General features: G+C 42.0%; 1 protein-coding gene across 5 annotated transcripts in view; it reads right to left on the bottom strand.

The window, feature by feature from the left end:
- ZNF385D (zinc finger protein 385D) overlaps positions 1-20,814 on the bottom strand; it is a 450,774-nt gene that overhangs the window by 407,972 nt on the left and 21,988 nt on the right. For all 5 annotated transcript variants that reach the window (XM_089532942.1, XM_089532943.1, XM_089532946.1 and 2 more), the window contains exon 2: positions 7,273-7,405. The gene's annotated coding sequence lies outside the window, so the exon portion shown is untranslated. The remainder of the gene's footprint in view (positions 1-7,272; positions 7,406-20,814) is intronic.

Here is a 20,814-nt window from a genome sequence, read left to right as displayed (position 1 = left end):
TATATTAACCAATGAGTACTGTAATATCAATCAATTATAACACCTGATAACCTAAAACATGGCCTGTATTTATTGATTGATTGATTTACTTATTGAAAACACTACTACACATAATTGTACATACCACAAATATCAAGCATTATCTCTAAGACAACATTTCTTCAGCATGGAATGCTTTTTCTAACCAAATATCTGCCACAATTCATTTAGGAAAGGGAAAGGCTGCCCTCAAACTGTTTAAGCTAAAACCAGATTAACAGATATCTGAAAGAATGTATGGCCCAAAACACACAGGGCAAAAGCGCTCTCTTTGGGCCAATTCGGGGATATGGCATAAAGATGACGCATGTCCCCATATTGAGCTGAAGTTGTGCCCTAGCCACCTAAGGTGGCCCCAGACCAGCGGCAAAAGGAGTGCAAAAAAAAAAAAAAGCACTCCTTGCCAACAGCCCATTCGGGACTGCCACGGCCAATCTCGGGACCGCAGAATCTGATCACCGTGGTCCCACGCTGAATGGGGAGCAACTGGAGCTGGAGTGACCAGAGGCTGCTCCAAGCTGCGGGTCTATTTGCTAATGTCACCATTAGCAATGTGCCAGGAACTGCCAAAGCTAAAATCAAATGTGTCTGCTACTGCCAACTGTGGAAGCCACCAAGTCATGTTGAAATATTACCTGGATAGTAAGAGTTCTTGAATTTCCAAGTGACTCCATTTTCCCTGGCTAGCCATTTGCACCCCATTGGCCAGAAAGATTTATAAAAGATTCCCATTAAGACTGGAACTATTGCTAAATAAGAGCAATACACGTTACAATCAGCTGTATATAGCTAAAGGTGAGTAGCCGAGGCAGAATAGGGATTTTGTTGGTCTACCACCCACCTCACTGCTCAATAGACTTCCTCCTGAACTAGTCTGGGTTGTCTTGAGTTGGTGTTGTAATCGCCACAGCTGGTAGTGTTCGGGTCTTCAATATCCATGCTGAGACTGCCCTCTCCATAGTGGCTCAGGACTTCATGGCCTCTCTGACAACCATGGATCTGTCCCAAGTGGTACATGGCCCTACTCATGCTGCTCTGGAGGTTGTTTTCGGTGCTGGGTGGAGCGATGGAGATCTTGATGTCCTGTTGTCATGGACAGATCATTATCTAATCCGGTTTAGGCTCACTGGGACTCAAAACTTCGGGGGGGGGGAGAGACCCATTAGTATGGTACACCCCAGGAAGCTGATAGATCTGGATGGATTACTGATGGTTCTTGGGGATTTTCCTGTCACCTTGGAAGGTGATTCTGTTGAATCCATGGCCAACCTCTGTAATAGGAAAATGCCCAGGGCAGTGGACACAATCACTCCTGAGCACTCCTCTTACAGAGTGGAGCCAAACCTGCCCCTTGTTCTCCACGAAGTTGGCAATAATGAAGTGAGTGAAATGGAAAGCACAGTGACATTGGCAGAACACTTGAAGCAAGTCTGATTGAACACAGGCCTACTTGAAGGCCTACTCTGTGGCAGTGCAAGCAGTGAGCATTATTTTATTTTATTTTGCTGCCACCACTGCATCTGCAGGGAGCCATTTAGCAGAGCTGTTCTAAGAGACCACAGCTCTATTACACACTGGCCCTCAACTAGGAAATTCAGACCACTCAACAACCCGCTGTCAAGAGTTTGCACAGCACTTTGCAAATAAAGTCACTCAGATCCACTCCAATTTGGATGCTGTAGTTGATACAGTGCCAGTGGATGTAACCTTTCCACCTGTTTGTTCAGTGTTAATGGATAAATTTCAGTTTATGGAGCCTGAAGATGCTGGCAGGATCCTCAGAGAGGTGAGAGCCACCACATGCTTGCTAGAGCTTTGTCCTTCCTGGCTTATCAAACAAGCCAGAGGGGGACTGGCTGAGTGGGTGAAGGGGGTACTCAATGCCTCCCCACAACAAGGTAGCATTCCAGCTTGCTTAAAGGAGGCAGTCGTGAGGTCTTGGTTGAAAAAGCCACCCCTGAATCCTTCTGTAATTGATAATTATCAGCAAGTTTCCAACCTATCATTTTTGGGCACAGTTTGGAATGTGGGATGGCTTCCAAAAGGATTATCTCGATCCATTTTAATTTAGTTTCTGACCTGGCTATGGAAAAGAGACAGTTCTGGTCAATTTGCTGGATAACAGAATTGGGGGTATACTTATCAAATTTGCAGATGACACCAAATGAACAGATATAGGATGGGTGACACCTGCCTGAATGAAACTATGTGTGAAAGGGATTTGGGAGTCCAAGTAGACCACAAATTGAACACGAGTCAACAGTGCGATGTGGCAGCTAACAAGAACTATGCAATTTTAGGCTGCATCAATAGAAGTATAGTGTCTAGATCAAGAGAAGTAATAGTGCCACTCTGGTTAGGCCCCACTTGGAATACTGGGTCCAGTTCTGGGCACTATAATTTAAAAAGGATGTTGAGAGTGTGTCCAAAGGAAGGCGACTAAAATGGTGAAGGGCCTGAAAACTATGCCCTATGAGGACGACTTAGGGAGCTGGGGATGTTTAGCCTGGAGAAGAGAAGGTTAAGGGGTGATATGATAGCCCTGTTTAAAAACTGGAAGAGATGTCATATTGAGGAGGGAGCTAGCTTGTTTTCTGCTGCTCCGGAGACTAGGACCCGGAGCAATGGATGCAAGCTCCAGGAAAAGAGATTCCACCTCAACATTAGGAGGAACTTCCTGACAGTAAGGGCTGTTCGACAGTGGAACAAACTCTCTCGAAGTGTAGTGGCGTCTCCTTCCTTAGAGGTCTTTAAACAGAGGCTGGATGGCAATTTGTCAGGGATGCTTTGATTTACATTTCCTGCATGGCAGGGGGTTGGACTGCATGGCCCTTGCAGTCTCTTCCAACTCTATGATTCTATGAGTCTATGATTCTATGAACCTACACAGGGAATTGGACAGGGGCATGTCCCTGTTAGTTCTGCTGGACCTCTCAGCAGCTTTCGATATCATCGAGCACAGTATCCTTCTAGGCCACCTCGCTGGGACGTGACTTGGAGGTATTGTTTTACAATGGCTCCCTTCCTGGAGCAGTAAACCCAGAAGGGGGTGCTGGGGTCTCCTGTTTGTCTCCCTGCTCATGACTTGTGGGGTCCCTCTGGTTCTCTTTTGTCCCCAATGCTACTTAACATTTACATGAAACTGCTGGGAAAGATCATCTAGAGTTTTGGACTGATGACACCCAATTCTACTATTCCTTTCCACCTCAATCTAAGTAGGCTGTCCTGGTCCTTAATCAGTGTCTGTCATCAGTAATGCACTGGATGAGGGCAAACAAATTAAATTTTAATCCAAAGACAGAGGTGCTCCTGGTCAGTTCACAGGCAGATCAGGGAATAGGAACTTCCTGTGTTAGATTAACTGTTTTTTAATTTTTATATTTATATATTTTAATATTGATGTACTATTTTTAAATTGTATTGTTTTATACTTGTTGTTCACCGTCTTGAGTCCCTGTATTGGGAGAAAGATGAGATATAAAATAATAATAATAATAATAATAATAATAATAATAATAGATGGGGTTTCATTTCCTTTCAAGGCACAGTATTGCAGCTTTTAATGCTCACTTTTTGTATGCATTTAACTGTATTGTTCTTTTAAACTGTGTGCACTTCGAGCCCCAATTTTTGAGGGAAAGAGGTAACACTGCACCCCTTCTCCTAGCCATGAGCCACTGATTTTTTTTCCACTGAAAAGGCTTGTGAGTTTAATTATAAACAAAATTATTTAATTCTGTTTGATGTTACTATATCACTAATCAAAGTGAAAACTATCCAAAATATGAAGACCTGATTACTAATTCTCTGAGGTTAAAAAAAAACAAAATATTAATCAGACCTTAAGAACAAATCTTTAGCTATTCTACAAATTCCTAATGAAGCACCTGCAGTTTGCAAGACAGAAAATAATAATTATCAAAGCCTATGAGTTACAGAGGGTGCTTTGATTACTCTAAGAGTTTTTTTTTCTTCTGTCTCCTGTAATCAAGTTAATTATTGCATGCAATAACTCCTATAAGGATTACATTATATTTAACAGTAGACCTTGTGCATGAGTGCTTATTAATTATGACAGTTCCCTGCAAAGCTCTATAGCTAGTTAATATTTCATTCTTTAAGGAGGTGTCTAATACTTCAGAATTAAGTTATTTTACAATTTGACTCTGGAGTTCTTGGTATTATATGAGTGAGTTCTGTTGCCTCTGTCAAGTTTTAGTTTGATTGTGAAAAAAGAGACCAATCAGTCTCCTCAATACTATCAGCAAGCTATACACAAGACACTTATAGTGGAAACTCATGGACTAGTTAGAACAAGAAAACACAGTTGCAGAGGAACAAGCTGGCTTCAGGGAAGGCTGATCTACCATAGACTAGTGTCTTGCACTTCAATATCTCATTGAAAAGTATGCCACCTGCAAAACAGTTGCTCTCTATGCTGCCTTTATAGACTTTAAAGCAGCTTTTGACTCTGTATCTCGAACCAAACTATGGAAAAAACTGGAGGCTTCCTTGACTTACTGACATCTGCTATACCCAATTCATATGCTGCATGAAGAAACCTCACTCAAAGTAAGATGCAATCCACAGGGTCATCTCACCAACACCATTACCACCGAGAAGGGCATCAAGCAAGGCTGCATTCTGGCTCCACTTTAGTTCAACTTTTACATAAATGACATGGCAGGTCATCTCAACAACACAAATTTCCATCATCTGAACTAGAGGGAAGGCATATATCTGCTCTGCTTTATGCAGATGATACATCAGTAATTTCAAGAACACATATTGGTCTAATAAGAGCACTAAGAACACTAACACAGTATTGCAAAGAGGATCAGCTAGAACTTAACTACCAAAAATCTAAAACCATGTCATTTGCTAAAAGGCACAAGAACCGGAACTTGATTATAGATGGTCACAAGGTTGAACAGGTCTCCTGCTTCAAATATCTGGTGATAATCTTTCACGGTAGTGGAAGTAGGAAAGCGCATGAGCACTATGCTGCAGTAACATGCAGAGGAACTCAACAGCCATCCTTAAATATTTTATGACAAGAGGAGACCATTATATTCCAGTGGCACTCAAAGTCTTCAAAGCCAAATCAACTGTACAACTGCTTTATGGATCCCAGCTGGGACCCCTCCCCAATTCTGCACCATTAGAACTTGTGCAATCCAAATTTCTAAAATCAGCATTCCAAGCTCTGAGGTGTGTCTGAAATGCAATTCTGAGACTGGAGTCAGGCTTTATGAAAATGAAGGCCAGAGTGTGGGTGACTATACTCAATAATGGCTCAGACTATCATTCTTTCCCACCGACCTTGCTTCACTTACCCTGACTGATTAATACCAGTCTACATGGAAACAGATGGTGATGACTAACATCTTTTCACTGGGTTTTACTCCAGGTCCTCTGCTCAACCTGGGATATGAAAAGGCTAAAGCAACCATCAAACAACAGGTGATAGATACAGAGTGCCAGCTAAACCTAGCTAGCATCCCAACCTTTATTGTTAGTGATTCCAACAGATAATTGGCATCACCTATATTTAGCAAAATTTGAAGTGCCTAAACACCAAAGAGCCTTTACTTTAGCACAATGCCATGCCTTCCCCTCAGCTGTTCTTGAAGGCCAATACATGAAGATCTCTTTCTCAGACAGACTATGTCCCTGTGACTCTGGCCAACTAGACACAACAGAGCACATACTACTCCAGTGCTCATACTACAGGGACATCCACCTTAACCTTATTTCACCTCTATTGTATAAACATCAAGGATACACCAGTCAATTTTACATTTCTTTGCTGCTTTCAAACACCAATCCAGATATAACATATAATGTCCCAGATTCAGTGCAGCTGCAGTTAAAATGACCTTCACAGTAAGCAATGACCTCTACAGTAGGCTAGTATGAATTTTGCACTGCCACACTGGATTTTACACTAGATTTTTTTCAGTGAAAACAGAGTCCAAAATACACTGCTGAAACAATCCAATTTGAGACCAGTTTAACTGCCCTGGCTCAATGCTAGGGAATTCTGAGAACTGTTGTTTTGTAAGACATTTAGCTTTCTCTGTCAGAGAGCTTTGGCGCCATAATAAACTACAATTCTCAGTATTCCCTAGCACTGAGCCAGAGCAGTGAAAGCAGTCTCAAACTGGATTATTTCTGCATTGTGCTTTGGACTCTGGAGAATTTGTGTCCTTCCATGTGTTGTGGGACTTCAGATTTACAAGTGGCTCCTAGATGCTAAGAAAACATATTAAGAAAGTAAATTGCTGCCATGTTCATAAACACAAGTGTCATGGAGCAGTTACACTGTAGAAAGAATGCAGTTTGACACCAAGTTAACCACCATGGCTCTATCCTACAAAATCTCAGTTTTGTAGTTTTGTGAAGCTCCAGCACTCTTTGAAAGAGAAGGTTAAAGGCCTTGTAAAACTGCAAATCCCAGTATTCCATATGATATAGCTACATCACTTAAAGTGATGTCAAACTGCATTCTTTCTATGAAGTAGAAGCACCCTCCATCGTGATAAATAATGATCTTCAGATTCAAATAATAATATTGAATCTTCAGTTTCAATAAAAAATTCTTAGAAAATTAAAAACAAATCTCTCCCATCTAACAAGGTGAGGATGAAACAGAAACAGATAGAAAGAGATTTGATTTTTGTTCTTTATAAAGTAGTTTTTGAATGGACAAAAAAATTGCCTTGCACTTCTAAGAAAACCTGTATGCTCATGTAGCAATTACTGATATTTAATGCGTTAGGTACTCTGGTTGCAACATATTTTATCAGCCTTCTTCAGTCTTAGTTTCAGGAATGTATCCTAATGGTTAATTAAACACCAGTAGAGAAATGTACAAAGCATTTTCTGTGGCTGCTTGTAGGTGTTCATAGCTTTTAAATATAAATGTTAAAACATCTATACGTTCTCTGTACTTTATGTTCAAAATGTTATCATTTTCTATAAACAAAAGCCAGATGAGAACAAAGTCCTCCTGAATAGCCATAGATGATTCTTCATGCCACTTTGATTGACAACAATGTTTGCCTACTGTGACAGAGAGGTTAAGAGAATACTCCAAACCATTTCTATACACCCATTCAGAAAGGTTATTCATAATGCATAAATGCTTTCAGAAAAGCATTCTTAAACCTTGCTGTCTATATGTTATCATCAGATCTGCCTTATGGATGGCACAAACATTCATTTACTCACCTGTTTATTGTATCTGGCAGCTGACTCTCTGCTTAATTAAGGATTTAGTGGTAAGCTTCCATCCTCTGAAGAAATTGTGGTCTCAAGGTGCATCCACTTATCTTCCAAGCTTTCCAAACACAGTATTTGTTTCCTACAATGGAAATACAAGAGTGATTTTTACTGGTATTTGCCCCATTGTATTTCTGTTTATATATTGTACAGATACCCAAAAGCTGGGATCAATGTGGCAACCATAGTCACCACAGGACCACCAAGAGACTTCCCTTTGTTGGCACCCACCAAGGCCCCCTGCCCTTAATTTTTAAAAACATAGTGTGAGGCCATCTCTCTTTCCTTTCCTTTCCTCAGGATGCATTATTGCAACCTAGGTCCTGCAGTCTCCCAGTGATCTTTAGAGTGCTTCCAAGTGAGGGTTTTACTGTGCAGTCATACAGACCTATCAATGGATGATTATGAGAACTCCAGACAATGATATTTGCATTTGCAGGCATCCTGTATGTTCCTTTTTTCTTTCTTTCATGGCAAAAGGGTTTACCGTATAACATATTTTTAAAGGGAACCCTTTAGTGGTGAACAGTGGAGGCCTCTTGTTTTCAAACCACCCAACATTACTTACCTAGCACAGAAATACCACAGAATGAAAGCCTACTTGAGAAATACTGTGTTCCGGTTAAATTCTAAACTGGATGTCAGTGAACTGTGAGGATATCATTGGTCTTTAATAACCCGCAGAATTTTTCTATACCAGTCCACCAACCACCTTGTTGTTCAGTCTCCAAGAGGTCTTGGCAAGGACACAACAGGTGCAACACATAACTGTCAAATGATAACATGTAGCTCGATGCCAGCACATCATCCCCTTAAATTCTTTTGTAGGCCCCATACAGATGGGCCGAAAGCACTGTGTCAGTGCCGAAATTAGGGTTGCAGAGTGCATGGCAACTGCACGCTCTGGAACCCTAATATGGCTGCGGGAACCAGAGAGAGAAGTAATGGGCCACTCCTTTCTCCTCTTTAGCGCTGGGGTGCAGTGGGCTGCTTCTCTTTGGCCCCTTTTCCAGGCCAAAGAGAAGCAGCATTTTGCCGCTTCTCTTTGGCCTGGAAAAACACTGGATTGGGGCCGCAGGGCTGCCAGAGAGGTTGCCCTGGCCCCAATCCAGCGAAAAAGGAACGACTATAGGCCGCCCCTACTCCCACTTGGAAGGATTAGGAACAGTGAAGCAATTACTTTAAATTTGCTGCAACTTCCATTGGAATCATATAAAATCCTACTCCCAGAGAGGCTTTAAACAGAAACGGAATTCTACTGCCCATGCTAAAAAAAAAGTGAAAGGGATGGGGAGAGAACTGAGTCCATATATTTAATGGAGATTCAGTTATTTTAACATTTATTTCTGTAAAATGTTTGTGGCACACTGGTTTATACAATAAGATTTTTCAATCCTAAAGTGAATTCCTTGTTAATGTATATTTCTTTTTGTATTGAAAATGTTCAGATGTGACAATGGTTTAGCTAAAGTAAAAAAAAAAAAATGGTTCCTGTTGAAGGCCAGGAAGTCTAGGCTTGAAAACAAGATGTTCAAGGACAAATGGCCAAGACAAAATGTAAACATGATATGTTTGTTGTTTGTACTGTGATTGGTTCCTTATGTGGGAAAGAGGCTGGACTACATCATGGGAATGTGTTCCTGATGAGAGAATAAAGGACTGTTCAAGAAGTAGGTTGTTGAGCATGGACTCTGAAAGAGAAGGATGTGATATACAGTACTTGTAGCTGTTAGTTTTGTAAATAGTAACAAAGACAAATAAACCCTCATTGAGTGAATCTGCTGAAGCCTGTTTCATTAATTGAGCAGCTGTTTCACTAGGCATTGTTCCAGAAAGCTTTTCCCGAGCTGGAGTTTGATTTGAACCTGAGTTCCAGAGGAGACTGCATCTGATCCAGTTGGTCGCAGTTCGGGGCCTCAAGGGCAAGAGACATCACCCATCACAAAGATTTTCCTACCATTTCTACCTACAGAACTCCTTTTACAAATGAATAAAGGTTTTTATATATATTAAAAGAATCATAAACCATTGCAATATTGCCTGCTTTTTCACATTAAAAGCCTGAAAGGAGAGGTGAGCAGGCTATTGAATCTTTAGGAATGTGACTGCAACCACCCCAAAATGAAATAATATCCCTGAAGGGAGTGCAAGGGTACAGATAAAAGAATATAATCAGAAAAGTCATGACATGGGAGTTTCTTAATTTTTTGAATTATGAGATTCCTTAAAAGTTGAAACACACTAGTTCAATCATTTTAAAGCTTTCAGTACCTCTTGTTTATTAGTCTTTCTATTAAATGTGAGGAATAGTTTCAATGGTAACAGAGGAGTAAGCTAAAAAACCACAGGCAAAATAACCAAACATGACACTTGTTATCTTTCCTTCTCCCTCTCCCTCCTCTCTCCCTCTCTTTGGACCATAAGACAGATGGACCAAATAAACCAGCTTCTGACCAGTTTTGAGTTGGATTGTTTAGCTAATGCACACCTTGAAACCGGGTGGGAACTGCACCCAAGCCATGCTCTGGGGCTAAAAGCCAGACTACAAAGAAGCTGAATTCTTCTGCTCTTTCCCGGAAAATGCGAAACTACACAAATGCATCTAACTGCACCAATGCCAAACCAATTTTAAAGGAGTTATATATACCCTAATTGTGCATATAAATGCTCCAGCGCAGGAGCATATTAAGAAAGGTCAGAGCTGCCATACCAAAGCAGTGTGGGTGGCAATGCCCAAAAGTGAAAGCTTGGCACTTCTAATGGAGATAACAACATACACAAACCATACAGTCCAAGAGGGGGCATGGGGTGAAGGGGAGGTGAAGGGGCATGAAGGGGCATGAAGGGGGCATGACTGGATGCTCCGATGCCCTGTACTGGCGAAGAGTCACACATGTGACTGTGTCTGTTTCGTCCCTGCTCTCCCTCTCTGCCCCCTCCCACTTTACCATATATGATGGATTTATTTACACAGTTCTAGGATTCATTTAAATTTTTTGGCAGCTGAACAAAGATGCGATTTAAAAAGTAGTAAATCAGAAATACATTCATTTTGTTAGCTGATCAGCATCATTCAGCATCCCCCCTTATTTTAATGTTATTAAAGTTGCTTTAAGAAAAAATAAATGCAAGGTTTTTTTAAAAAAATCTTTGGGTTTTTTTTTAACCAATGACACAAAAATGAATATTTTTTTAGTAAATAGGAGATCTAGCATAGAATTGTTTTATTTCAATATCCATTTCAATACAAAAACATCTAGAAATTCCATCCAGCTTCACACAAGCCATTTTTATTTATTTTTTTTACAGTATTTATATTCGGCAAACCCTAAAGCAGTGTACCCAATATAAACCCATCCAAACTCAACATAAAAGTCAATGTTGTAGTAATCTAAATCTATTGCACTATAAACTATAACCATTCAAAATAACAGTTGCCAAAAGAACCTGCACCTGCAAAAAACAAAAAAGCCAGTTTCACTAGATTCAGTACTCTATAATTCATTCACTCTACAAAAATAATCAATCTACAGTTTCTTTGAGTGCACCTTGTTAGAGAGAATCTCAGCCACAGTGGTGTACGACACACACAGTGCATGTTTTCTATTTGTGGCTGGCAGCACTCTTGCATCTTATTTGATGTTTTTTATTCATTTTGTTCTGAGGAAGGTAGGGTATGCACTTCCTAAATATCACTGTGAGAGGAGAGAGCTCCAAATAGCAGTATGTTTGTGTCTATGCCTCTGTGGTGTGAAACAGACAGGCTGCCTGCAGTGGCCTCTGGCCCCTCCAACCCCGATTGGGCCCTGAGTGGCTTGGGACCGCAACAACCGCACAGCCCACTCTCAGGGCAAGCTGCCGCCATGGTCTCAAACATGCTGCTGGCAAGAAGCGGATTAAAGACACTCCTTTTGCTGGCAGTTTCAGGCCATTTTAGGAGGCCTCAGAACAGCTGCCGGCCACTCCTGAGGTATGTGTCATTTGCATGCTCCACCTCCAAAGCAGTTGGAAGCTGCTCTTTTTTTGGCCTTTCTGTTTCGGACCTCAGTTTCACTTTCTGTGAGTTCTGCAAACTGAAGAATCAAACTGTTGATCCCAAGCTAAGTCCAGCTCCAAACCCACTGACTTATTTCTATAGTTTGCTTTAAAATGTGTAACTTCCTTTCAGAAATATTGTGTGGTGTAATGGTTTGAGCACTGGAGACCAGGATTAGAATCCCACTCAGCCACACTCTCTTAGCCTCAGAGGAAGGCAAAGGCAACCCCCTCTGAACAAATCTTGCCAAGAAAACCTCACAATAGGTTCACTTTAGAGTGGCCATAAGTCAGAAACAACCTAAAAGCACACAACCATCTTCAGTTGAATTCAGGCACTCAGTGGTCCTTCTTGTTATTTAGGACTCAGCATGGAGAGCCTCACTGTTGCACAGTTCCTTATTATCCTTTTTCTACTTCTCTGCCTGTTCTACTCTGGTGCATAGCCTAGAGACATCTAGCGCTAGGATTTTTCTCTCCTGTCAGCTTAAACGACCTTGTTGCCTTGTTTTCCCAGTCAGATCTATATTGCTTTGTATACTCCAATAGAACTTGTATACTCCAATAGAGCATTAGGTATTCACAAAAAAGAGCACCTAATGAATAGCTCCAGCCAGGCTATTAGGCTGGATGTAGCCAGCCCATAAGCTCTCTGCTTTGCTCTCTGGAGCTAAGTCCCTTGGGGGCTTGACAGACCAGTGGGAAAGGCAGGCCTGGGATCGGAGCATGGCATCCACATGATGTATGTCCTGACTCGCCTCCAAGTTGGCATGATGCTACACACCTCTCCATGCAGCATGCAACATCATGGTGCTCCTCTGGCACTGCATATACATGATGTGGCAACAAAGGAGCGCAGAAAAGCCACGTGCTGGTGGCTATTGCACCCTTTCCGAGGTGCAAAAAGGAGCCACGAAAAGGAGATATCAGGGCCGCAGCATGCAGATACTGATGGCCCGATCCAGATCAGGTCTGTACAGCTCCTTGGAGAAGCTTCATCACGCTATATAATAATAATAATAAATTAATAATAAATTTTATTTTTATACCACTTTTCCAAAAGATCAAAGTGCTGTACACAAAATTTAAAACCAGTTACAAACACATCATAAAATAGATAAAACCAATAACACAATACAATATACAAATCTAAAACAATCATTCAAAAGGGTGAGCCAGGAAGTTGATGGGATCAAGGTACACTAGTTCATTTTCCAGAGGGGAAGGCTTGACAGAAGAGGAAAGTTTTTAGCCTCTTTTTGAATGTTTCTAGAGGGGTGATCAGGCGGAGTTCCTCGGGAAAACTGTTCCAGATTTTTGGGGCTGCTACTGAGAAGGCCCTCTGGGATGTAGTAGTGTATTTAGATGATGGAATTTCTAGCAAGTTCTTCCCGGTTGTTCTGAGTGTGCAGGGCAGATTATATGGGGAGATGCGGTCCCTCAACTAACTCGGGCCCAAGCCATGTAGGGCTTTATAGGTAATAACCAACACCTTGTATTGTGCTCGGAAGCGAATAGGCAGCCAGTGCAGATCTTTCAGAATAGGTGTTATGCGGTCAAACCTGGAACACCAGTGACCAATCTGCTAACTTTGAATCCAATGGTTAGATAGACATTAACGAAATGTAGGGTACTGTGTTGAATAGTTAGGAGGTTCCCAAGTCAACCACAATTCCCTATTTAGATAACCTTTTAGAATTTTTCCTTTGTTTTGTTTTATAAGAAACAGGCCCTCCTTTTCGACTCCTGTTTGCAAGCCTTTGTGTTTATTATTTTCTTCTGAACAGTCAGGGTCTATAGAGAAGCATCATTTTTGGCTTCCAATTTTTAATTTTGCAATACAACTCTATTTGTCTTTCAGATCCCTCAGAACAATTTAGACTCCATTTCATCTCAAGCCCTATCTACATAGGTAATTTACCCAAGTTTTCCCCCACCCTCCAGGGTCACTGTTTCCTGCTTAAACATCACAGGGTCAAAACTTTGAATCTGATCCAGGACATCTTCCCTCAACCCATATTTGAATAACTCTCCACTTACTGTGGGTTTTCAGAAACAAAGGAAGCTGCCATTTCACTTGTGGTCCCTGGAAGTTGTGATGCCATTGCTGCAGGCATGAGTCAACAGTGTGGTTGGGTGCCTCATTCTGATCTCAGCAGCACCACCAGTCAACAAACAGTCAACAAACAGGAGCCAAAAACTGGCAAGGTAAGGGGCAAATTTAGGGGACTTTTGTGGCCACAGTACTCCAGGGGCAGCTCAGTGTATTTTGACAAGTGTAGATAAGCCCTTAGTGATGTCTGCTCTTGGGGAAATTACCCATTTTGAATTCATACTAACTAAAAGCAGTCACCTGTGCCTTCTGTGAAATGAAAATAAATTTATTAACCCAGTTAACATCAAGATTCAAAGATTCCTCATACAAACCCTTTAGGTGCTAACCTATGTATTTACAGAAATACGGAAGGGGGCCTGGTCAATTATACCAGATTACAGCCAGACTTGATGATGAAGCACCAAAGGAGCACTGTAAACCCACAGCACCTGTGGCTACAGCACCCTTTCCAGGGCACAAAAAGGAGACACTTTTTGTGGCTCCTTTTTGTGCTACGGAAAGGCCACAGCCCTGATCTGGTGAACACCAAGGTGGCTGCAGGCCACCCCTTCAGGGGCAGTCTGCACAGCCTTTCAGTTACCTTCAGGCTACTGGAGTTCTAGTTCATGTGAAGGAGCCTATATGTCATATGTGTGTACAATAGTATGAGTTTAACTGTTATTTTAACATGCAACTTGTTTTAATTATTGTAGTAGTTCAATTCTGTTTTAGTATCCCGTTTTTGGATGCTTTTAATTGTACTGTTTTTTAATACTGTAAGCTGCCCTGAGTCCTAGTCTTAGGAGAAGGGTGGGATATAAATAAATATAAATAATAATATTAATAATTCAATTGCCCTTCTGGACCTGGTCTCAGCTTCAGGAAGATCATGAGGTACAGCCAGCAGGGATATTCACATTGAGACTCATGTCAGTCAGACCAAAGCACAGCCCTATTCACATCTGAACATGGCAAAAACAATTATCTGAAGATAATCTAAATCCAGTGTAAATGTTACTAATGGATTTAGTGGAGTTCTCTTATTTAATTATTAATTAAATAAATGTAATTATTTAATTATGTCTGTATTCAATTTATTTTCCACTGTATCATAAACCTTTGAAAACCTAGAGGCTAACAATGATTAAGAACAAGAAGGCAATCTCATCAATGCAATAAAATCAATTGAAGTTTTTAAGAAATAAAAAAAAATGAGAAGGATTAAACTCAGGCTTTAAAACTATGCTTTTATTTAGTAGTGTAATACAATATTTTGAGTTAGCTCTCTGCTTTATGGCATAATAAAAGAAAAACACAAAATGAAGGTGACATTTTTGAAAGAATAACTCTTTTGCCTCTAAAGCAATAATAAATGGAGTGTCAAAAATAATATCAAAGGGACATAATCAACTTTTAAAGTTTCACAGCAGGACAATAGAACTATTTCCTACTAGTAATATTCAAGATGACTGTTCTCCTACCTCTTCAAGATCAAGTGTCTGAATGAAATAGCCTTGATGGGCAAACACTAGTATGCTGGACTCACTCCCACTTTCTTGGCAATCTCAGTAGCTGAAGTTTCAAGAAACTGTTCCTTATAGTCTCCTCTAAATTAACACTGTTGAAACTCTAAATCTCATATGTCCAACTACAACATTAGCAGTACAGTATAGTCTAATATACAATAAGGACTGGAAAGGGGGAAATGAAGAATCACAGCAAGTTGATCAGTCTTTTTTTTTCTTAAGATCATTCAGATCATGTGGATAGTGTTTATGATTAAGCACTCGCTGATTCTTTCAATGGGCCCCTCTCTCCACAGGGCCCACACCCCAGTATAGGTTTTCTTCATTGCTCATGTGCAAATATGGTGCAAATGAGCAGCCAGCATATATATTAAGAAACCTTTAAATTGGATATGAAAACCTTTGGCCCTCCAGCTATAAGCATCTATCAATCCACACGGAGTGGACATTGATTAGTGGGATATGGAAATTGGAAAGCATCTGGATTGCAATATAGGTTCCACACCCTTATTTTCTGCACAGATAATTGCTACTTATGTATCAAGTGTCTTCTTTAATGTGGGAAGCTTAGCTATATTTCTTTCCAAGTTCCCATGCTATTTATATGAAGAAAGATGTTTTTAAACAAGTTAGTGATTAAAGGAGAAAGCACAGTACAATTTTAATTTACTTTCCACAGGCTTTTGTCATTTGACACTGATTTCTCTCTTTCGTCCTACCTTTCAACATCTGAAAATGCAATAAATACTAGTTGCTTTTGTTTTATGTCTAGATATTGATTAAGATAACAGAACAAAAACAATGACTAAGCTGTGAAGAGCTGCTGCTGTAAAAAAGGAGAACAAATCTAAAGTGGATTTACTTGAGAGGTGGGAAAAGACTGTATCTTCTAGGTTTTTTTTAACTGTAGTCTTGTGGGGGAAAGTTTGTGTAAGATTTAATTTTCATAGAAAGATCTCCAAAAGATTCAGGCTTTTGTGAAATAGTACTATCTGTGATTTTAGCTATTCTGTTTAACTCTGTGGAAAGGGAAGACTGCCACTTTCTGGGTAGAAAGGGAACTCTGTAGGCATTCCAATGTACTTTGTATATATTTTTGATGGCTAGAGTCACCATAAGTCAGAAATGACTTGAAGACATACATAACAACAAATTAAAATAATTACTTGCTACTAAGCCTGAACATAATAACCTCATAGACGAATAGCATCATCCTTCCGGGGTTACGAAACAATTTCACTCTTCACTTTATAGCTAATTTTGCTATAAAGGAAATGATCTGGGGAAAACCTACTGCAGTGAAGGAAGACCAGGCTGGCTGCGGTTACCCAGAGGGCCTTCTCATCTGCCGCTCCTTAAGTACAGAATGACCTGCCAGAAGAGATCCGACATATCACCACTTTTGACACCTTTAAAAAGGCCGTCAAGACGGATCTCTTCTGACAGGCCTTTCCAGACTGACCTCCCGTTACACTAGTATGGATAGCCCCTGTCTACTCCAAGATGTCTTGCTTCAATTATGTCTATTTTAAGTAATTTTAATCTGTACTTTATAGTGTTGCTCTTTTTGTTTTAAGGTAAGGGGATAGGGGATTACGTAGTGTTGGTTATGTATGTACAGTGAGCCTGCATCATACTCAGGCTCATTATAGGCGGGTTTCAGTTTATGCTGAAGCTGCCCAGCAAAAGGGAGAATGGTGCGTGCAGCAAGCACGAGCCCCATTATATCTAATGGGGCTCGCACGCTTTTTTACATACGCGGGGAGGGTCCGGAACAGATCCCCTGCGTAAGGCAAGGGCCCACTGTATTATGTATTTTATTGATGTATTTGTGCTATTGTAACCTGCCTCTATCCATACAGAGAGGCGGGATAAAAATAAAAGTTAATGTTATTATTATTATTATTATTATTATTAAAGAGCACTTCCAATTAATCTATGACAGGTATAGGTATAGTGGTGATCTTTGATTCTCTGGCTATTAACAATCAGGGCTTGAACAGACAGGCTAAAATAAAGCTGCTTTGGACTACTTTGGAAGTGTGCTGTTTAAATGATGCATTCTAAGAGACTGGAAGTCACACCAAAGCCACAATCCAGTCCTAAAAACTAGAGCGCAGCTTTGGCACAGCTTCTGGCCTCTTAAGATATATGTGTCATTTAAACAGCATACCTCCAAAGTGACCCAAAGCAGCTTTATTTTGGCCTGTCTGTTTTGGCCCTTAGTTAGATCTACTCTGACTTGAATGCTGTAGTTGATGCAGATTCAGTGGGCAAAGCATTATGAACAAAACCTGCTTGTCCTGTCTTATTTCATGTGTTTCGGTTTGTGCAGTCTGAGGATGTGGACAGGATCCTAGAATAGGTGAGAGCCCCCACATACATGCCCCATCTGTGTCCTTTCTGGCTTGCCACAGCAGGACCGCCTGAGTGGTAAGGTAAGATAACCAGTGCAGTCCTCACTGTGTTCAGACAGCTTTCCATCCTTCCTAAAAGTGACTATGGTAAGGCCTCCCTGAACCTACCATACTAGAGAATTACCAGCCAGTCTCCCATCATTTCCTGTTTTTTTCTCTTTTCCCTCAAAGTTTTTTGAAAGAATACTTTGCCTAAAAAAGGCAAAGTTTACACACAGTTCTGTGCATTTTGGTGGTCTTAATAAAAGTATTTAATGACTATGGATTTTAGCATTTTTTCTTGGGACGCATCATATCTTTTTTTGTTTTATAGATTTCACAATTATCCCAGGACATTATTTTTGTTGCTTGGAACATTCTTTCTATGGATGAGGCACAAACTATCTCCTATTCCCTGTCATTTTTGCAGGCTCATCAGTAATTTCCCCCCATATGTTTGGAAGATTTTTCTGGCTATGATATATGAAAAGTGACTGTTGCAAGTAAAGTTCATTTTCAATAGCATTTTTGTCTGTGTGCATTTGTAGTCAAATATGGATATAAGAACAATTTGGAAGATTTTGTATATATAGCTCTAAGCTGCAATGAAGCCAAAGCAAGTAATAATGAGCAAACTCCAGTGTTATTTAATTCCCTGCCACAAATCTGAACTAGCGTCAAGGGGATGGAGCATTTACTTGTCAGAACAGATTCTTTGATGGGTACTTACTACATAAGCAGAAAACCAGACATGTTGAATCAGTTGAATGTTCTTAATACGGCAAAGGTCTAATTTTCAGCATCAGAGAGAATCTTTAATGTGTGGTAAAATGCAAGACAGAAAATGGAGAGGCAGATCAAGAGTAGAATAGAGATGTTTATACAGGGTTGTAACCAGCCAATTTCCTACAAGACCAGCAGACAAAACATGAGCATCACTCAGGCTATTCAGTATTTATTTATGTGATTATTTAAACAGATTAAAATGTTATACCCCTCTTATATCTTATTTATAATGGATTTTTAATGGTCTGTAGTCTGCACTGAAGTATGACTCTGGAGGCCACTGCTGAGCCATGGAAACCCACTGGGCGACTTTGGGCAATTCACACTCCCTCAGCCTCAGAGGAGAGCAAAGACAAACATCCTCTGAACAAATTGTGCCAAGAAAACCCAGTGATAGACTCACCTTAGGGTTGATATAAGTCAGAAACAACTTGAAAGTACACAGCTACTAATGAAATCCTTCCCTACTTCGCTTTCCCTTACTCTCACTCCTCATTGTAGAACAGCTTCTCAAATCCATTTTATGACAGAATATCTGCACAACTGGACCTGTAAGAATATGTTCAAATGATCTTTCTGCTACAGGCCATTATTAGATCCTACCAGCATGAGACTATTCTGACCTAGAATGTATTTCTGCATTTTCTTCCCCTGGGATATAGTTAATGGATATATTGTATTGATGGCAAATAGCATCCTCCATATAGGTTTAGATTACTGCTCCAACACATGACTAATTTTCTTGGTGGCTGCAGATGACCTCCATGTAGGGTTGCCATATCCCGCCCCCCGGCGGGACAATCCCGGTTTGGGCGGTGCCATCCCGGTCCCGGTCCGGTTTGGCGCCCAAACCGGGACGGCCCCGCCCACCGCGGCCACCTCCGCCGCCGCCGCGGCTCCAAGGCCTTTCTGAGGCCTGGGAGTCGGGACGGAAAAGGAGGGCAGCGAGGCCTGACGCGGAGGAGGCTGCAGGGAGGCGGCGCCTCTTGGGCGCAGCCGCGCCAACCTCCCCGCCTCCCTGCAGCCTCCTCCCTCCTTCCTGGCCTCCGCGGGGGCCAAGAAGGAGGCGAGGCCGGGGCGATCGCCGCCGGCCTCCTCGCCTCCTTCCTGGCCTCCGCGGGGGCCAAGAAGGAGGCGAGGCCGGGGCGATCGCCGCCGGCCTCCTCGCCTCCTTCCTGGCCCCCGCGGGGGCCAAGAAGGAGGCGAGGATCGGGGCGATCGCCGCCGGCCTCCTCGCCTCCTTCCTGGCCCCCGCGGGGGCCAAGAAGGAGGCGAGGATCGGGGCGATCGCCGCCGGCCTCCTCGCCTCCTTCCTGGCCCCCGCGGGGGCCAAGAAGGAGGCGAGGATCGGGGCGATCGCCGCCGGCCTCCTCGCCTCCTTCCTGGCCCCCGCGGGGGCCAAGAAGGAGGCGAGGATCGGGGCGATCGCCGCCGGCCTCCTCGCCTCCTTCCTGGCCCCCGCGGGGGCCAGGAAGGAGGCGAGGATCGGGGCGATCGCCGCCGGCCTCCTCGCCTCCTTCCTGGTCCCCGCGGGGGCCAAGAAGGAGGCGAGGATCGGGGCGATCGCCGCCGGCCTCCTCGCCTCCTTCCTGGTCCCTGAGGGTCCCAGGAACGAGGCGAGGCCCCGATCCTGGCCTCCGATCGTGGCGGGGCCCAGGCGGGGAGGGAAAGCCTCCTTAAGTGGAGGCTTTCCCTTGCCGCTTGGCCTCCGCTGCGATCGCAGTAAAATGTAGGACAGAATTTTCAAATGTAGGACACACTTTTTTGTGTGTCCTACATTTGAAAATTTTGTCCTACATTTTTCCCGGTTTCGAGGTCCGGCACTATGGCAACCCTACCTCCATGCCTAGCACTGCCTAGCAAATTCACACTTGGAATTATTTCAGTGTGTTCTGATCAAATAAAATCTACCTTAATAACAACAGATATGTCACTGAGATGCTTTGTAATAATTTTCCTTTCCTTTTAGAATATTTGAATAAGGAAAAGAAAGGTATTAGGAAAAATCAGAGATATTAAAGAGAGGTTGGCTGGTCTTCTAATAATTTCAGAGCCTCAGTATTTTCTTCTCTTATGAATAAATGGGTTGTTTGTAGTTAGATGCAGTCCTACATTATTTACTAACTGTGAATGGTTGTAGGTTTTCTGATATACATAATATAATATCAACTTGAAAGCACACAACAACTAAAGCACAACATGCTCTGTGTCGAATGCCTTTGAAGTGTTCAGAAACTTCACCTGGTTGAAAAACTGCAGCCAGATTGCTAACTGGGGCTAGCTACCTGGAGCATACAACCTCCTTGTTAAAACAGCACTACTGGCTGCCACTCCATTCCAGACAGAATTTAAGTGGCTGGTTTTGACTTATAAAGCCCTATGTAGATCAGGTCCAGGTTATTTGAAGGACTGCATTCTCCCTTATGAACCTGTCCATGTTTTGAGATTTGCTGGGAAGGCCTTTCTATCTTTACCACCACACCACAGATAAACTTTGGGGGAAAACAAGAGAAGGCCTTTTCCATGGCTGCTCCCAGGCTCTGGAACTCCTTCTCCAGAAAGGATAGACTAGCATCTTCCCTAGTTTCTTTGTGTAAACAGGCGACAGCCCTCCTGTTTCCAGATCAGGAATCCAGATCAGGACCACACGTGT

Source organism: Sceloporus occidentalis, unplaced genomic scaffold (assembly GCF_023333645.1).
Source record: "Sceloporus occidentalis isolate IW3139 unplaced genomic scaffold, rSceOcc1.0.p SCAF_7, whole genome shotgun sequence".
NCBI classification, from domain to species: Eukaryota; Metazoa; Chordata; class Lepidosauria; order Squamata; family Phrynosomatidae; genus Sceloporus; species Sceloporus occidentalis.
This window is presented reverse-complemented; position numbering and strand designations above follow the sequence as displayed.